Source organism: Amblyraja radiata, chromosome 7 (assembly GCF_010909765.2).
Source record: "Amblyraja radiata isolate CabotCenter1 chromosome 7, sAmbRad1.1.pri, whole genome shotgun sequence".
Lineage (NCBI taxonomy): Eukaryota > Metazoa > Chordata > Chondrichthyes > Rajiformes > Rajidae > Amblyraja > Amblyraja radiata.
In genome coordinates, this window is record NC_045962.1 from 33,756,721 (window position 1) to 33,768,480 (window position 11,760).

The 11,760-nt window shown below is 44.8% G+C and overlaps 1 protein-coding gene across 5 annotated transcripts in view; it reads left to right on the forward strand.

The window, feature by feature from the left end:
• Positions 1-11,760, forward strand: part of pkp4 (plakophilin 4) — a 156,050-nt gene that overhangs the window by 33,477 nt on the left and 110,813 nt on the right. The window lies entirely within an intron of this gene.

The window sequence follows — 11,760 nt, forward strand, 5'->3', positions numbered from 1 at the left end:
TATTTTACAAAATTTGCATAAAGGGCGATGTGCAGATAGAACTAGCTGCCAGTGGAAGTGGTCGAGGTTGGTACAATTGCAATAGCTAAAGGACACAGACAGCTACTTGGATAATAAAGAATTTGTGGGATTATGAGGCTGACACAGTCAAGGGGGACTGACTGAGTTAGGGAATTTGGTCAGTATGGACGGTTTGGCCAAAATACCTGTTTCTGCGCTGTCTAGCTTGGACTGTAGGAAAACAGCAAGAACATTAAGCAGTCAGAAGCAGTTGTCATTTTGTAAAATGTCATGGGATTCCTTGCTCAAGAAAGAAAATTACCTGTATTGTTAAAAATCCATGTCAAATCAATCGTCTGGAGCCAATCCAATATTTATATATTAAGGGTAGATTAGAAAAAAGACTAGAAACGATGTGGAGGAACTGGGTATTAATAAACAATTACAAGGAGGGATTTTAAACTGGGAGGTATGCATAATCCTATACAAATGGGAGCCTGACGTGACCCCGTCCTTTTGCTGATGCTAGACCAACGATAAAGTGATGATCCTATCGCCATACATCTCGGTGTGAGGCTACCACTGTGGGGCCCTGGTGTCGGGCAGTGTTGGTGGTACTGCTGCTTGGTGATGAGATACAGGGCTCGATGCTGCACCATGGATATTGCGATGAATGCAGGACGTTGTTGAGGACTGACAGCAGCTGCGTCATATGTTGATAAACCTCCTGCCCAGAGCACGTGGCTCCTCAGCACCTCCTGCAGGATGTGATGGAAATTCTTGACTCTTTCTTTATTTGGCTGCACAGCATCCCAGCCTGAAGATTTCTTTATGGTACAAAGCACACAAGCTTCTCCCGGCCTTCACAAGCAGTCAATGTAAATTGAGCCATGGATTGATGAAATCACTTAAACTATTTCATTGCTGCAGTAGTGCAGTCAGTGGCGCATCTCTCTGTTTAATATTAGAATTACATTTTTAAGCACGGCGGCTTTCTTTCCTAACAAAGCATCCTGAATTCCAGAGGTGGAGCATAATAGGATCACCATTTCATTGTTGTGCAAAGCTTCAGCAAAGTTAAAGATCAATGTACTGCTGTCCTGCCAAAGTAATGGGGAAAGGAGAGATGAGATGACCTGAAACATAGAAGAATCAGAGACTGGAGGTGCCAAAATATTGTGGACAGGAGTTTGGGGTGGGCAGGACCAATAGTGATAGGATATAGAAATTGGGGTGAGGGAGGGGGGCAGGGCGAGAACCTAAGATTTGAACGCAAAGGTTTTATTGGACTTGAGAACTGACTTGGAGGTTGCTTTAACAGTAGAGAATGATATGGTTGGGATACAAAAGTCCACCCACACAAACATCTCTGCCCACAGAGAATGGAATTGAATAAAACCTTTCTACTGTTCAGTGCTTTCTAAAATGAAATGCACTCAGGGATGCCTGGTGAGACTAAAGTTAATCCTATGCTACAGAAGATGCATGTCCGGAAGTGGTGGCGCTGCCTTGCAGCTGCGGCTCGCCTGCAGTCCGTTTGTCTTTTCTGTTTTTTGTTTTCTTTTGTCCCGTTGTTGCAGTTTATTTCGGTTTATTTAGTTGTGTATGTGTGGGGGGGGGTGGGTGTGGTATGTTTTTTGACTATTCCTTCGGGGGGGGGGTGCGCCCTTTCCTGCCGTATCCCCCGTCTCCGTGTCTGTCTGCGCTGAGGCCTATCGCGGAGCTGGCGGCCTCCAACTGCGACCGACCTCGAGGCTGCGGAGGCTGAGCCAGGACTTACCAACGAGAGGCTGGCCGACTTCGGGGCTGTGGTTGCGGTGCGACCTGACTTTGGAGCCTTGGAGGCTCGGCCGCGGGCCAGTGGACGACATCATCGGGAGCTCGCAGGTCACAGGTGGTGACCTGTTTTCTGGAGCTCCCGCAACTACAGCTGCGTCTGCTGGACTGGAGGGTGGCAGCTTCGACCGGAGTTTGAACCGGCCCGTTTGCGGAACACGGATTCAGCCGCGGGACTTACTTACCATCACCCGGCGGGGTCACAACATCGGAGGCTTGGATTGCCTCAACGCAGAGGGAGAGCAAGGAGGGAAGAGACAATGACTTTGGGACTTTAAACTGTGTTGAGTGTTTGTTATTTATTCTATGTTATGACTGCAGGCTAAACCATTCCGTTGCACTGAAAAGTGCAATGACAATAAATTGAATTAAAAAAAATATATATAACAGTCTTTGTTTTTATACATCTGTTTTTCTTTTAACTGTCCTGCAGAACTTTGTGTAATTTATATACAATTTGTTTTGTACGTTGTCCGTGTCTGTGTGCCTGTGATGCTACTGCAAGCAAGATTTTCATTGTACCTGTACTTCATTATACTTGTTCATGTGATAATAAACTTGACTCATTGCAATTTTCTTTTCTTTTTTAAACGTAACAATTGTGGTGTACTGCAATTTGCATGAATGTTTTTACTCTGAAGTGTCCAATTAGATAGGCATTTTAACAGATACTTTATACAACCAAACATAAACTGAAAGGATCCCAGCACATTAATTGTTGAAGGCATCATGAACCTTTGTGCCAAGCTACCCAGTCGGAGCACTGTTTATCTTCACTGGGCATTTGGTAAATATTCTGGTAGAAGTTTAAAGACTAATCGAGTTTGTTTGTAATTTAACATTTGCGTCTATTAATCTTAAAATTAAATTCGATGCAATGCGTTTACAAACAAACAAATTTATTTTGAAGTTCACCACTTAATTTTTACTTTAACAAACTTAAGCCAGACATGCATCATCCTGTGTGGCTTTGTAAATGAAAACTAAGTATTGCATAGGTTGAAATAATGGAGCCAATTAGGGTGTAGGAAGGAACTGCAGATGCTAGTTTAAATCGAAGATAGACACAAAGCTGGAGTAACTCAGCAGGATGGGCAGCATCTCTATCTGAGAGAAGGAATGGCTGACGTTTCGGGTGAAGACGTCTGAAGAAGGGTCTTGACCGAAAAGTCACCGATTCCTTCTCTCCAGTGATGCTGCCTGCCCTGCTGAATTACTCACAACTTTTCGTGTCTATCTTCAAGCCAATTAGGGTTCCCTGTGTGGGGCGAAAACAGACTTTATTTTAGAGGGAGGAAGAGAAATGTAATCTTGATATTCATTGAACCTGGATAACAATCTCTCAACTGACCCTCTGGAGCAATGGACAATCTGCGGGAGGAACTCAATGGGTCGAGCAGCATCTGTGGGGAGAAGGGGGAAATTGTTGAGGTTTCGGGTTGAAACCTAGCAACAACAGTAAGAGGAAAAGGAAGATGGTCAATTTATAAAGGGGGGAGGGGGTGGGAAAGAGCTATGAGACAGGGGCCAGTGGGTGTTTTATGGACAGAGAGACGTGTGAGGGAAGATGGGCAGATGGAACCAGGTAGGGGAGGGGGGGGAGAGGGGAATTAAGAGGCAAAAGGATGATGGAGGCAGATAAAAGAAAAAAAAATGAAACGGCCAGAAGGGAGGATAAAGGTGGATTGGGTGATAAGCAGGAATACAGAGGCCACCAGTGCTAGAATCTGATTTTTATTTTTAATTACACAAAGTGCTGGTAGTAATACAGCAGGTCAGGCAGCATCTCTGGAGAACGTGGATAACTGACCTTTCTAGTCGGGAACCTTCTTCAGAATAGAAAATGATAAGTAAAAAAGATGATAATGGGGAGAGGTGAAGGGAAACTGGAACCTGAGCCATCAGGAGAGGTGGGGAAACCATTTGCAGCTTGAAATATTAGCGGTGCATTTCTGAGAAGCTGCATTAATGAATAGAACACTGGTTATTTTCAGTTACCTCGACCCACTGGTTTATCTTTGCGTCCAGAATCAGTTCTCACTACTTAGCGGAAACAAAAACCACGAATCAATGAAGTATTTCCTGTGTGGTATTTCTGCTCTGCCTTTTTGCTTTCTTGAAAATCATTTTTTTTCAAGAAATTATCCAACCTGGCGTTTTATGCCACTTTATCCACCCTTGGGAACGACAGCTGGGATAGAAAGGTGCAGCACAGGAACAGGCACATCAGCCCACAATGTCTAGGATGTGACCAGTTAGTCACATAAAGATAAAGATGGTCACATCTACATAAAGAACTGCAGATGCTGGTTTACAAAGCAACCCAAAGAACAAAGTGCTGGAGTGACTCAGTGGGTCAGGCAGTATCTCTAGAGGACATGGATTTCTGCATTCTCCAGAAATGCTGTCTGTTGCTGAGTTACTCCATGAATCTATTTTGATTTTTGTCACTTTTTTTACTTGGGGAAAAAAGTATGATCGATTTCGAAAAAAAGTATTACCATAAAATTGCAATCTCATTCAAGTTCAAGTCTCATTCTATTCTCCAGTTCAACCTCGTTTACTGCATTTGGTGTCCCTGGCATGGCCTCTTCTACATCTGTGCTGGCTTGGTGACCTGTTTGCAGAGAACCTGCAATCTATCCACTAGTCATCATGAGCTCCCGTTTGCATGCTATTTCTGTTCCCCTTCCCATTCCCACACTAACCTGTCTGACTTTGGCCTTCATGCCAGAGGGAGGGCTGGCACAAAACCAGAGGAACAGCACCTCATTCCACCTGTATGCATCCTCTACAACCCATTGGTATGATCATAGAAACTGTATGTTCCAGTTTCAGGTAACCCTTGCCTCTTGTGTTTTACGCACTCTAGACTGATCCACCTTTATTTTACTTTAGAGATACAGCGTTGAAACAGGCCCTTCGGCCCACCATGTCCACAATGATCGCCTGTGCGCTAGCACTATCACGCGCGCACACACACACACCACACACCACACACCACAATTTGCAATTAACAGAAGCCAATTAATATACAAATCTATACGCCTTTGGACTGTGGGGGGGAAACCAGACCACCCAGAGGAAACCCACAAGGAGAATGTACAATCACGTAGTGAAGATGTTTTCAAGAGTTAGATTTAGCTCTTGAAGCTAAAGGAGTCGTGGGATATGGGGAAACAGCAGGAACGGGGTACTGATTTTAGATGATCAGCCATGTTCATATTGGCCTACTCCTGCACCTATTTTTCTGTTTCTAAATCCAGGTCTCTGTAAGGCAGCAATTAATGCTGCACCACTGTGCTGCCCTCCATTCATCTTAGTTTTGATCACTTTTCCCTGCTTTCTCCCTCAGCCTCCATCACCTTTTTGTTCCCTTCCTTCTCCTTCCACATCTACAACCTGCAGAGTTCACCCACTGGTACCCCTCCCCCTTCTGCCCATCATCTTTCCCATATCAGTACCATTATTACCTTGTTTCCAGCACTGGTAATGTTTGTGTGTCCCCTCCCCCCCCCCCCTCCCCCTCCAGCTTCACTACATCTTCCCCCTCTGCTCCGTTCACCTGGATCCACTTGTCCTTTTTTCTCCTTGTTTGCTTCCGCCTATCGCCCACCTCCCTCTGTCTCTCAACCCAACCTCTTTTCCCCTCCCCCTCCTGGCTCTATTTGGCCATCAACATTCATTCCCTTGTACATCTCTCTCAGCTACTCGCTGCTTTTCATTATACCTTGGTACATGCGATAATAAGCTAAACTAAACTACTCCGCTCCCTTTTTACCAGGTAGACCACCCTCTGTCCCGATGCAGGGTTTTGAACTGAAATGTTGATCATTTCCCTTCCACAGATTTCAGCCTCTGCAGTCATGTGTTTCGAATAGAAATGAGAATTCCCACAAGGAAAATTAGGGAAAAATCTCAATTCATTAAGAACACTTTGACAGAAAAGTGTAACAGTGTTATTACTGGTAGATTGGTTGCACATTTATTCTGACCTTGCTCTCAAACCAACCCCTGCATTTAGTTGCATTGTTACAATTTACTGGAGTGAAGATAATTCAAGATAATTTGCTTGTCTATCAACTTGAGTTCACTGCTGTAGATGTATGAGTGAATTTTATGCAAAAAGTAAGCAATTTAGACATCATTGTTCTGGGGGAATTTGTATTTTTATTGGGAGTAATTCTTTAGTTTCTGTTTCTTCTCTTTAAATAAATGGCTTTTTGACTTTTTTTGCTATAGAATATTTTTTTTAATTATAGTGCTGGTTTTACAGACCTGAACAATAAAAATCTTTGATAGAATTTGCTTTATCCTACAACAAGCCAAAATGCAATGCTCTCCTTTATTTTAGAATATTTTGAGATGTTTACAGAGGTGATGATTGCCATGCTGCAGAGGTTATTAACTGAGATTTTGTTATTTGAGATGACTGAAGTTGTTTATAACTACAGTAGCTGTAGAGACCTACAGCATGGGAATGAGGCCTTCAGCCCAGTTGGTCCAAGATGATCAAAATGGTTATCTGAACTACTCAAATTTGCTTGTTTACACTCTTCACTGTCCACTGTCATGAATTTTGCTGTCATCTGCGAATGTGCTAACCATATTATCAACGTTGTCATCCGAATGTTAATATAGGAGACAATCTACAGTGGACCCAGCAGAGATCCCTGAGGGACACAAATGGTCACAAGCCTCTAAACCGAATAACAACCCTTCATTACCACCCTATCACTCCTTCCGCTGAGCCAGATTTGTATCCAGTTGGCTAGCTCAGCCTGATCCCATGTGATCTAACACCCCATTGGGGCCTTGTCAAAGGCCTTGCTAAAGTCCATGTAGACAACGTCTACTGCCCTGCCCTCACGAATCTGTAAACAGTGGCATATTTCTTTTCCTGAAATTATAAATCGGGATAAATTAAATCAAAGGTTCGTAAATGTTTATATTTGTTCCAATTTGTAATTTGAGAATATACAAGCGCCATACAGACAGCACCCATAGTCAGGATCGAACCTCATCGCTGGCGCTATAAGGCAGCAAACTCTACAGCTGCCTTGTATATGAATGAATCGTGCCTTCCAACTGATGAGATTTCAAATGTTGCCAAAAATATGATTGAAAAATTCCATTCGTAGTTCTTGGGATACATGCCTTAAACATCTGGGAAACCCCCTTCAATCAACTTTTTCACACCACACCCCAGCTACCTTACTGTTGAACAACTGGAATGCAACTGGTTTCACTGATTAAACAGCCTGATTGATGTATTTGCTGCTGAAAGCATCAAACCTGTATTTGCATTCCAGTAATTGGGCAGTGATTGAAGCTCAGGATAATATCTGCATGGGATGGCATGAATGCAAGAAGAATGTGCAGGATAATATGAGCACTTGGACAGCTAACATAGCATCAGAACTGCTTGCCTAAATACCATAATTACAAGCAAATGCCTCTACAAACTCCTGAACCTAAGACTCAGCACCACCTTCTTCAACAGGATCCTTGAACTTGATTGATTGGAAGATAGAGCATGGAAGCATGCCCTTTGGCCCACCGAGTCCATGCCGACCATCGATCACCGGTTCACACTAGTTCTATGTTATCCCACTTTCTCATCCACCCTACATATTCATGGCAATTTATAGAGGCTCATTAACTGACAAACCCACCTGTCTGCGATGTGGGAGGAAACCCTCGCGGTCACAGAGTGAAAGTGCATACTCCACACAGACAGTATCCGAGGCCGTGATCGAATTTGGGTCTCTGGTGCTGTGAGGCAGTGGCTACCAGCTGAGCCACTGTCTCCCTTGAACCATAGACGGCAATCAGTAAGGATAGGCAACAGAAAAAACAAAACCGTGACAACATATACCACCAGATTCAGGAACAACCTCTTGTTGTTGCAGCCCATACATTTGTCTTTTACCTGCATTTCTCTGCAGTTGCACCACTGTATTATGCACTGTTTATTTTCTCATTTGCATCACCTCATTTTTTACTGCTTGATTAGTAAAAGTGTTGGGGTTTATGGAGAGAAGGCAGGAGAATGGGGTTGAGAGGGAAAGTTCGATCAGCCATGATTGAATGGCAGAGTTGACTTGGGCTGAATGGCGTAAATCAGCTTCTATAACTTATGAACTTGTTTACTTGTGTATGGCACGATTTGCCTGGATCGTGAGCAAAACTGTTTTTTCAACGTACAGTGACCTCCATAATGTTTGGGACAAAGACCTATCATTTATTTATTTGCCTCTGTACTCCACAATTTGAGATTTGTAATTTAAAAAAAAAAATCACATGTAGTTAAAGTGCACATTGTCAGATTTTAATAAAGGCCATTTTTATACATTTTGGTTTCACCGTGTAGAAATTACAGCAGTGTTTATACATAGTTTCCCCCCCCATTTCAGGGCACCATAATGTTTGGGACACAGCAATGTCATGTAAATGAAAGTAGTCATGTTTAGTATTTTGTTGCATATCCTTTGCATGCAATGACTGCTTGAAGTCTGCAATTCCTGGACATCATCAGTTGCTGGGTGTCTTCTCTGGTGATGCTCCACCTGGCCTGTATTGCAGCCATCTTTAGCTTTTGGTTTGTTTTGGGGGCTAGTCCTCTTCAGTTTTCTCTTCCGCATATGAAAGGCATGCTCAGTTGGGTTCAGATCGGGTGATTGACTTGGCCACTCAAGAATTTACCATTTGTTAGCTTTGAAAAACTCCTTTGTTTCTTTAACAGTATGTTTGGGATTATTGCCTAGCTGTAGAATGAACTGCTGGCCAATGAGTTTTTAGGCATTTGTTTGAACTACAGTATGTGTCTATACACTTGTTCCAAAGGTGATGGAAAGACTGGAGGAAAGACTAGGTGCTGAGAGCTCTCTTATACAGGTGCAAAACCTTTTATCCGGAGTTCTGGAAACCGAAAAGCTCCGAAAACCGGACATTTTTTCCGGGATGTCGTCTGCACACCAAAGCTCGCGTTTGGCGCCAAACTTGACCCGAAACGACCCACGGTCAACCCAGGTCTGTACTACTGTAGCGGCTGCCTCCTCCCCGGAGACCGGGGAGACACTTAAACATCTGTAAATCATTGCTTAAATGTTAGTCAGTTAGTTTGGAGGGCTTTTATGTGAAGGGGGGGGGGGGGTGAAGGGGGAAACTTTAATTCTTAGTCCCCTACCAAGGCGGGGAGTGGGCAATGCCTTACCGGGTCGCCGTGCAGTAAGCTCCGGAACGCTGTGACCGCCGACTCCCAACATCGCGGAGCTGGGGCTGCGGGCGTCCGGCCGCGGGCGGCGCCGGTTGTAGCTCCGACCCCGGCAACTCTACCCCTGGCTGCACGGCGCTCCAAATCCAGCGCCGCCCACGGCCGGACGCCCGCAGCCCCAGCTCCGCGATGTTGGGAGTCGGCGGCCACAGCGCTCCGGAGCTTATTGCACGGCGACCCGGTAAGGCATTGCCCGCTCCCCGCCTCTCCGACCAGGTAGGGGACTAAGAATTAAAGTTTCCCCCTTCACCCCCCCCACCACCACATAAAATCCCTCCAACTAACTGACTAACATTTAAGCAATGATTTACAATGATTCTCCGGGGAGGAGGCAGCCGCTCCAGACTTTTCAAGCCGCCCGCGCTACCTACCTAATCTATGCTAAAAATCTTCCATTCCGAAATCCGAAAAATTCCGAAATCCGAGAAGTGTCTGGTCCCAAGGCTTTCGGATAAAAGTTTGTGTACCTGTACCTGCATTAAGGAGGCAATTAAACACACCTGAGCAATTACAAACTCCTGTGAAGCCATGTGTCTCAAACATTATGGTGCCCTGGAATGGGTGGACCAGGCACGTGACGTCGGGGTAGGCAAGGTAGGCAGTGCCTACCCTGACTAAAATTATAAAAAGGTCATTATTAAATATAAATAGTAAAGGCACGGGAGAATTGTGCCTACCTAAGAGATCGATCTCTTAGCTAGGCATAATTCTCCGTGCCTTTCATCCACAGTACGTGTAACACACAAAACTATGTGCAACTCACGTGCTGTCGACGCTGCTTCATGCCTTCAATGACAACGGTCTATAAAGGCAGCTGAAATTCTGCCTTTCCACCATGGACTGCGTGCATGTGCTGCGCAGCATACTGTGCATGCGCAACGCAAGTTTCTTGGCGGGTTTTTCAAACATGGATTGTCATTATCTTAAGAAACAAAGAGAAGAATGGCGTCGTGTACAAATCATGTGGTAGGTAAATTTCTTTGAGCTACCGTATTTCCCGTCAATGAAGATGCACCTGCGTCGAAGACGCACCCGCATTTTGAGTTGCTAAATTTTGAAAAAAAAGTGGTGGGACAGAATTTCTCACACTCAAAAAATAAAAATAAAGAAAGTAACAATTCAATTTGCCCAAGGCTTCCAGATCTCCTCCATTCTGAATGACTGAATGGGTGGAGGATGACGGCAGGTGGATAGATGGTGGGGAAAAACGGCAGCACACCAGGACAAGTTGAATCAGTTGTGATCTTATTGAATGACAATACTAGTTCAAGGGACCAATTGGGGGGAGAGTTCCTTTCACAGTTTGTGGGGAGTCTGGCCCGGGTCAGCACGGGCAGGAGCGTTGAGAATGAGGGGGTCGAGGATCATGCCAGCAACTCACTCACCGCTGCCGCAGCCAGCTTACTCCTGTGTCAGCGCGATCAAGGGACCAATTGAGGTTACTCGCGCTGACACGGCAGTAAGCTCCACCACCCGCTGTCCTGTTATCCATCGCCCGCTGACCCGCTCCGCTCTATGATCTTTGCTCTTGAGCTGGTCCCCTCATTGTCCGGTCTACATTGAAAGACACAGACCGGGCATGAATGGCATGCAGTGTCATCCAGCGCAGCAAGTGAGGCCATGTCCTGCACCCGGCAGTAGCCGGAATTTAAGGAATGGCTGCCGCACGCAGCCACCTAAGCTACTTCCCTCCCCTGCCACAATGCGGTGGCTCCGCGCCTGGAGCGTAGCGGAAGCGGTGAGTGCGTTGCTGGTATGATCCCCGACTCCCTCCTTCTCAACGCTCCTGCCTGTGCTGACCCGGGCCAGACTCCCCACACGCTGTGAAAGGAACTCCCCCACCCCCTCAACGGCATTGTCCTTTTACAGCCGCTTCCCATCAGCTGCCAGCGATGAGGGATAGACTTGGCTATCCATCAGTGCAGCAACTTCTTTCTTGATGTTGCTGTACTCAGGGATAGCCGTCTATCTTTCTTGGCTAACAACCTAACCTTCGGCATCCAAGATGCAGGTAAATTTTTGTGCCTTATTTTTGGGTTAAAAATAGCGTCTTCATTGCCGGTAAATACGGTATATGTTTTTAAATACTTTATTAAGAGATAAGGCTTTTGAAGACACATTGCTTTATAAAAATCGACTACGGGTGAGGAGAACAATCTGCGCATGCGCGGTTTTTGAGATTATTTTAAAGCTGACTGACTGCCTACCCTGAGTAATTACTCACGGCAGGTGCCTGATATAAACACAGCTGTAATTTCTACATGGTGAAAACAGAATGTATAAAAATGGCCTTTAATAAAACCTGACAATGTGCACTTTAACCACATGTGATTTTTTTCTATTACAAATCTCAAATTGTGAAGGACAGAAGCAAATAAATTCATGATGGGTATTTGTCCCAAACATTATGGAGGGTACTGTATAACCCATAAAGTTTGTAATAATTCCATGCTCTATGTAAAATGCAAGAAAATTGAGAGATATGGAGTTCAGCTTCACCTGTCGCAATTAAAAATGCAACACTAACTTTAAAGTAAACTCTTAATTGAAAAATCAGTGCAGCTGATTGGAGCAACACCACAAAGTTCCAGGACTAAATCCTAGCTTTGCTAAATTCTTGGTCTCATTTCTCATCATAGTAGGGAGAC